The following is an 8,887-nucleotide window of genomic DNA, read 5'->3' as shown; positions in this document are numbered from 1 at the left end:
ATACAGGAGAGGGCAGCAGTCAGGAGTTATTGTTTAGAGGATACAGAGTAGCTGAGACCATTGACTCATGCCTATAATCCTAGCTACTCAGGAGGCAGGGATCAGTAGGATTGTGGTTCGAAGCCAGCCTGAGCAAATAGTTTGTGAGACCCTATCTTGAAAAAACCCTTCACAAAAAAGGGCTGGTGGAGTGGCTCAAGGTGTAGGCCTTGAGTTCAAACCCAAGTACTGCAAAAAAAATTTAAAAAAAGAAAGAATATAGAGTTTCAGTTTATGAAGATGAAAAATCTGAAGATGGATGATGATTATCCAAAAATGTGAATGTACTTAATGCCACTGAACTGTATGTACCCTTAAGTAGTAAGAGTAAATTGGTAAATTTTATTAGTATTTGCAAATTTTTAAAAAATCTTTTTTTAAACAAATCTCGTTCTATTTCCTTACTCACGTACAAAGTTTATCTACATATTTGCCCTCCTTCACCTTCTGTGTTTACCCTTTTTTTCTCCTACTGGTACTTACTTTTTTTAAGAGGTGAACAAAACTTTTAAAATGTAGTGGAATGTATCTACCAATTTTATCCTATCCAATTTTTATGAACCCCAAAACAAAATCTTCCTGGAAAAGAAGCCTCTTTAACGAACTACCCTCACCCTCCCACAAGTGTTGAGAAAGGAAGAGAGGAAACATATATATATATATATATATATATATATGTATTTGGAATAAATTCTAAAATATCTAGCCACCAGACTAGAGTGCTAGAATCCTTTCTTGTCAAAAGGAATCAAGACAAAAGCAACAATGTTCATTCTTGTTTTCTCTTTCCTTTGGTTTTCCTGAAGGAGACTAAGGCAGGGATGATGGAAAAGAAGTAACAGGTTGATGGAAAGCAGTAGGTGGATGGTAGAAAAGATGAAATAGGGGATTGTTGAGAGCCAGAAATACCCAATAACAATAGTTCTCAAAGTATCCTCAGATCAGTAGCATCAGCATCCCATGAGAACTTGTTTGAAATGCAAATTATGGGATCCTACTTGTGATCTGAATTGGAAATTGGGCCTGAAGTTGAGCAAGGTATTTTAACAAGACTGCAGGTGATTCTTAGGCCTGCTAGAGTTTGAGATCCACTAGACTATATGTATCCATCTTCTACGTGGAGATTCCCACTACCCCTACGTCCTCCCAGCAGATACTCCTGAGTATGTCATTCTGACCGCAGTGGGAAGACAGCTGTTCTGCTTTCCTTCTGTCTGCTTCTCTTGGTCCCTGACAGCAGTGCTGCCAGTATTAGAAGAGTTGGCACCCCTTCTGCAGGAGATGGAGATAGCTAGTCTGCCTGTCACCCAGGCTGCAGCCATTTCATTGTGTTTTAGAAGGAAAATAGCTGGGTGCACTAGCTCACAACCATAATCCTAGCTACTCCAGAGACAGAGATTCAGAGGATTGCTGTTTGAGGTCAGTACAGACAAAAAGCTTGCAAGACCCTATCTCAACCAATAATAAAAGCTGGGTTTGCTTGCATGGGGCTGTCATCCTAGCTACTGGGAAGCCTAAATAGGACTGTGGTCCAGGCCTACCGGGACATGAACACCAAGACCCTATTTGAAAATAATGAAACCAAAAAGGGGAGGAGGTCCAGTGCAGGTATAGAGCACCTGCCTAGCAGGAGCACAGCCCTAAGTTTAAACCCTAGAACAAAAAACAAACCTAGTAGAATGCCAAGCAACACTTCAAATTGTTGATGTTCAAACATTGCCCCCTTGTGGTGTAATACAGTGGTGTGTTTTGGTTTTTGTTTTTGATACTGGATCTTGCCCTGTAGCCCATGCTGGACTCAAATTTGAGATCCTGCCTCACCCTTCTGAATGCTAGGATTATAGTTGTATACCACCATGCCCATGCCCAGCTTAATCGTTTTAAATATATTGTATTATTTTCACAATTACCGTACTTATGAAGTAAGCAGGGCCTCCAAGAAGATATCCTGAAGCCACTACCACATTTGCTTCTTAGAACTTCATTATCTTTCTTCCACTCAGCAGCAGTCAGGCCCAGTAAATAAAGCATATTGTTCAACCTCATAGAAATTTCTTAGAGGCTGGTTGCCAGTGGCTCACACCTGTAATCCTAGCTACTCAGGAAGCAGAGATCAGGATGATTATGGTTCAAAGCCAACCTGGGCAAACAGTTAATGAGACCCTATGCCCTAGTACCACAAAAAAAAAAAAAAGAAATTGCTTAGAAGCAGAAAAATGTGCTCCTTTGGGAAATTTATATTATGGTTGGGAAAGAAAAAGCTATAGAAGGACTGGCTTCAACTTTGTTACGTTTACTCAAACTAATTTTAACAAGTTTATGTTGATACTTCTGAATCACCTTTTGTGGCTGGGATCACAGTACAGTGGAAGACTTCTTGATAAGGCTGTGTGAGGCCCTGAGTTCAATCTCCAATCTCTGAGACCTTTCAGTCTCAGAATTTGCTCTTGTCCGGATGCCAGTGGCTCATGCCTTTAATCCTAGTTCCTCTGGAGGCGGGGATGAGAAAGATCACAGTTCAAAGCCAACCTGGGTAAGTAGTTCAAGAGACCCTATCTTAAAAAAAAAAAATCACAAAAAAAGGGCTGGTGGAGTGGCTCAAGGTACAAGCCCTGAGTTCAAACCCCAGCACCACAAAAAAAAAAAAAAAAAAAAAAGGAATTTGCTCTTTAGTACATTACTTTTGAATGGTTTCTGACATTGCATCTCTTGCCACAGTAGCTTGTTTGTGAGAGCAGAACCAAGCTTCTTAGTTGCCAATTAATATTCCCCTAGGGCTACTGTTGCTTGTGAGGTCCCTCTCAAAAATACTAAGGGGTAGCTGAGATTTGAAATTGACTTGGTCTCTGAAAATATCTTTTTTTCTAATCTTTTTCTAATCTCTAGTCCTAACCATTTTTCGTATTCCCCTAGAAGAGCGAACAAAGATGGGTCATGGCAAATAGGTAAAATGCCTTTCAGGGTATTGAGTGGCTGACTGGCTGAAGTCCCAATCTGATTGTGCTGTGATGGCAGGAAGATGAACCTTCCACTACTCTTGGGAGCTAGAAGACACCTGCATGATGATTTAATGAGCAGGGGCTGATCCAATCCTTTTATCTCTGCCCTGGGTTCAGAAAAAGGGATGGTTTGGTATTTATTCAGTTACAGGATGGTAGGTAAGTACCCTTATCCTGGACACCTGTAAAAAAGTTCACTGAAGTACCTCTGGCAGGTCTGCTCCAATCATAATTTAAGGATCTTTAATGTAGTGCTGTGAAAATAGATACTCCTTTAAAGTCAAGGCTGTATTGAATAGGGTGGGGAGGGGACTCAGGGAGAGAGAAAAATGGGGGCAATGTAAATAATGTACAATATAAGTCTAATCAGAATTGTCACTATGAATCCCCCTGTATAATGAATATATTCTAATAAAAAATTTATAATAATAAAATAAAAGACTTGAAAAAAAATTTTAAAAAATAATATTAAAAAGTTAAAAAAAACTGTTGAATACGTTTTTGGGGTTTTTTTTGGCAGTACTGGCGTCTGAACTTAGAGTCTCATGCTTCCTAGGCAGACACTCTACTACTTGAGCCACTCTGACAGCCACGTTTTGTGTTTAGTATTTTCAAGATAAGATCTCAAGAACTATTTGTCCAGAACTGGCTTTGAACTGCCATCCTCCTGCTCTTTGCCTCCCGAGTAGCCAGAATTATGGTCGTGAGCCACCATTGCTTGGCTTGTGTTGAATAACTTTTCCACTGTACTTTTAAGTTTTCAGAAGCACACTAAGTGTGAAATAAGAGTTTCTTTATATGTTAACTGAAACTAAGGAATAAACTCTATAATAACAAGGTAAAGGAGGAAGGGATGATGTGTTAGCTGTAGGTAATTGAAGGAAAGTTTAGGAAAGGAAAACACTGGCGTTTCCCCTATGTGCCAGTTTATATATTTAATTTTTTTTTTTTTTTTTTGTGGTACTTGGGCTTGAACTCTGGGTATTCGCCTTGAGCCACCCCACCAGTCCCTTTTTGTGAAGGGTTTTTTCAAGGTAGGGTGGCTTCAACTGTTTGTCTGGCTGGCTTCGAACCTTGATCCTTCTGATCTCTGCTACCTGAGTAGCTAGGATTACAGGAGTCAGCCACCGGCACTCAGCTTATATATTTAATTTTTTACTTTGTCAGAAATGTCTGGATTCAGCCATAATCTTGGAAAGTAATTTAATCCTTGTTTCCCTCTGTAAAATGAGGATAATGGTATCTACGGGTTTGTGGTAAGGATTAAATGAGATAAATGTGTGTCAAGTATTTAGCGTAGTTTTTGGCACATAGAACTCAATGTCAGCACTTAATAATAATCCCCCAGTTGTGCCAGCCAGAAATCTGATCCTGATTCCTTCTCACTCATCCATGGTCAACATCCATGTAATCCCTTTTGGCTGTGCGTATGATTAAATACCACATCCCTAACCCCAACTACCATCATAACTTTTCTGACAGCCATTTGGCTATCTCCCTGCCTGACTCCAATCCAGAATGATCATTTTAAAGTGCAACCTAGGGCTGGAGGCATGGTTCAAGTGGAAGAGTACTTTCCTAGCAGGTACAAGGCCCTGAGTTTAAACCCCAATACCGCCAAAAATTAAATCAAATGCAATCCTGATCTTTTTTTTTTTCATTTTTCTTTTATTATTCATATGTGCATACAAGGCTTGGGTCATTTCTCCCCCTGCCCCCACCCCCTCCCTTACCACCCACTCCGCCCCCTCCTTCTCCCCCCCCCACCCCCTCAATACCCTGCAGAAACTATTTTGCCCTTATCTCTAATTTTGTTGAAGAGAGAGTATAAGCAATAATAGGAAGGAACAAGGGTTTTTGCTGGTTGAGATAAGGATAGCTATACAGGGCATTGACTCACATTGATTTCCTGTGCGTGGGTGTTACCGTCTAGGTTAATTCTTTTTGATCTAACCTTTTCTCTAGTACCTGTTCCCCTTTTCCTATTGGCCTCAGTTGCTTTAAGGTATCTGCTTTAGTTTCTCTGCGTTAAGGGCAACAAATGCTAGCTAATTTTTTAGGTGTCTTACCTATCCTCACCCCTCCCTTGTGTGCTCTCGCTTTTAGCATGTGCTCATAGTCCAGTCCCCTTGTTGTGTTTGCCCTTGATCTAATGTCCACATATGAGGGAGAACATACGATTTTTGGTTTTTTGAGCCAGGCTAACCTCACTCAGAATGGTGTTCTCCAATTCCATCCATTTACCAGCGAATGATAACATTTCGTTCTTCTTCATGGCTGCATAAAATTCCATTGTGTATAGATACCACATTTTCTTAATCCATTCGTCAGTGCTGGGGCATCTTGGCTGTTTCCATAACTTGGCTATTGTGAATAGTGCCGCAATAAACATGGATGTGTAGGTGCCTCTGGAGTAACAGTCTTTTGGGTATATCCCCAAGAGTGGTATTGCTGGATCAAATGGTAGATCGATGTCCAGCTTTTTAAGTAGCCTCCAAATTTTTTTCCAGAGTGGTTATACTAGTCTACATTCCCACCAACAGTGTAAGAGGGTTCCTTTTTCCCCGCATCCTCGCCAACACCTGCAATCCTGATCTTTTAACTTCCCTACTTAAATAGTTGGTTCCCATTGCCCTTGGGACAAAATCCAAGCCACTTTAGCATAGCATGTAAGGCTCTTTATGATTGAACCCTGCTTTCTCTCTACCCATTTGTCACCTCAAATGCATGTTGATCACAGCACATGCTTTTTTATCCTCCTCTCCTTCCCTGTACATCAGCTCTCCCTAATCTCTTTCCTAACCATTCTTATATGTCTCGAGTCTATCTTTTTTTTTTTTTTTTTTTTTTGCAGTACTGGGGCTTGAACTCAGGGCCTGCACCTTAAGCCACTCCACCAGCCCTTTTTTATGTTAGGTATTTTCAAGATAGGGTCTTACCCGAATTAATTGCCCGGGGCTAGCTTTGAACAGCGAGCCTCCTGATCTCTGCCTCCTGAGAAGCTAGGATTACAGTCATGAGCCACCGGTGCCCAGCTAGAGTTTACATTTTTGGAGAAATGGTCTTACCATGTAGCCTAGGCTGGCCTCCCTAGTGTTCAAATTACATGAGTGTGCCACCATGTCTGTCTTGAATTTATCTTTTAAAATTATATCTATAATAGCACAGCTTATTTCTATAATATATTGTGATTTATTGCTTATTTGTCTCTCCCCTTCATTAAATTTTCAGTTACTTGGAGGTTGGGTCTTTGGCTTTTTTTTGTTTTTAGCACTGTATCCCAGTGCCTAGTATAATGCCTAACATTCAAATGTTCAGTAAATATGTATTGAAAGAATATATGACAATAGCAATGGCTTACTGAGTCTTACTATGCCAGGCATGTCCTCATGTTCTAATGTGTTTTGTGATATTGTAAAAAATATATATATATAAAAAATATATATATAACATAAATTTTACCTTCACCTTTTTTTTTTTTTGAGACAGTGTCATGCTGTATAGCCCAGGCCAACCTCAAACTCAAGATTTTTAATTTTTTGTGAAATTACTATGATTTTCCCATAGCAGGTACACCATTTTATATTTCCAACAATAGTGCAAATGGGTTCATTTCTCCACATTCACGTCAACACTTGCTACTCTGTTTTGTTTCTCATTTTGTTTTGTTTTTTGGAGCCATCCTAATGGATGTAAGATAGTGTCTTCTTGTGATTTCGTTTTGTTTCCTTAATAATGACTAATAAGTTGATCATCCTTTCATGTGTGTATTTACCAATTCTTCTTTAAAGAAAAGTGTATTCAAGTCCTGTGCCTTTTTTTTTTTTTTTTTTTTTCAGCACTGGGGATTGAACTCAGAGCCTATACCTTGAGCCATTCTACCAGCCCTTTTTTTGTAATGGGTTTTTTCGAGATAGGGCCTTGCAGAACTATTTGCCCAAGCTGGCTTTGAACCTTGTGATCTCTGCCTCCTGAGTAACTAGGATTACAGGCATGAGCCACCAGTGCCTGACTACTCTGGGCTTTCTATTCTGTTTTATTTGTCTATATGTCTGTCCTTATGCCAGCACCACACTAAATATGTTTTAATATATTACATTTAATCCTTGTAATCCCCCCTTCTTTTTTTTGAAACAGAGTCTCACTGTGTATGTAACCCAGACTGGCCTTGAATTTGAGATCCTCCTGCCTTAGCCTCCTGAATACTGGGATTACAGATGTACACTACTAGGCTCAGCTTTCATGATACTGTTTTGAAGTAGGATTCTTATTTTCAGGTTTTTTCTTTTCTTTTCTTTCCTTTCATTTGTTTGTTTTTGCAGAAGGGGTCTTATTGTATTTGAGGCCAGCCTCAAACTTGGGCTCAAGGGTCCTCCTGCCTCAGCCTCTTCAGTAGCGGGGACTACAAATGAGTAGCCACCTTGCCTAGTTATTCTCATTGTATAATTTCAGAAACAATTTTAGAAAAATTAGTTTTCTGAAGGAATCACAGCTAGTAACTGGGAGACTAAAGATTGAAACACCTCTGATTCCAAAAATTGAAAATATAACATCCTAGAAAAACATTTTGGCATGGGAAATTGAGCCCAGACTGTTAAAAGCGCTAAAACAAAAGAGATTTATAACATCCCTACAAAATTGTAACTCACTGACCTCTTCAATAAGCTTTTTTTTGAGTGGCTATTTCATGAGAAGTTGGTGTTAGGTGCTATAGATGGGAAACTGAGGCATGAATAAATTGAGCAACATGTTCAAGTTCCCCTGACTTATGACTCAAAGCCAGGTTTTATTCCATTATGCCATGTTGTCCTAACAGGGAAAGTGCGTTTAGGTATGTATTTTTCAAACTTTTAAACTTAGCCTTTTAACCTGGTATAGTGGTTCACACCTGTAGTCACAGATACTCAGGAGGAGGTTGAAGCTGGAGGATTGCTTGAACCCAGGAGTGGAAGCCAGCTTGGGTAACATAGCAAGACTATATCTCTAAATAAACAAATACAAAAATCGTTTAGATGCAAAAATGTCTGGATAATTCTAATTATAAACTCCTCAGAGAATAACTGCATTTTCTGGTAAGCTTACCACTGAGAAGACATCCTGGAATTTTAGTTTCTATAGCTTGTAATCTGAAAATAAGTATATATTTTTCATTTCTCATATGTGAAATCACATCACAATAATTTCACATTCTTTTTTCCAAATTATACTCTGCCTACATTCATGTTTTTTTTTTTTTTGAATCATTGGCTTAAAGGGTCAGACCCTTATTTTCAAAAGAAGCAAAAATACAGGCTTTTTTTTTTGTTTTTTTTTTGGCAGTACTGGGGTTTGAATTCAGGGCCTCAAAACTTGCTAGATAGGTATTCTACCACTTGAGCCATTCCACCAACCCCAGGCTTATTGATAGAATGAAGAAAGCACTATTTGCAGGTCTTACTGATTTGTCATTTGTGAAGAGTCCTTATTGGATCTGGCGCTATCCTAGGTCCTGGGGAAATAAATACAATACGACACAATTTCTGCCCTTGTGGAAATACATTAAAAAATTTCCATTCTTTTTAAAATTATTATTGACACATAATATTTGTACATATTTATGTGGTACAATATGATAATCTGATACATGCAGATAATGTGTAATGATCAAATTGAGGTACTGAGCACTTCCATCTCCTATAGCAATCATTTCTATGTGTTGGAACCTTCAGACTCCTCTGGTTATTTTGAAATGTATAAAGATTTTTGTAGACTATAGTTACCATACTTGGCTATAGAACACTAGTAGTCATTCTTCTTACCTATTTTGATGCTGTTATCTAACCTCATTTAATTACCTTTTCCCCTTACCT

This window comes from Castor canadensis, chromosome 11 (assembly GCF_047511655.1).
Source record: "Castor canadensis chromosome 11, mCasCan1.hap1v2, whole genome shotgun sequence".
Lineage (NCBI taxonomy): Eukaryota > Metazoa > Chordata > Mammalia > Rodentia > Castoridae > Castor > Castor canadensis.
The sequence above is the reverse complement of the archived record's forward strand: the minus strand, read 5'-3'. Positions refer to the sequence as shown.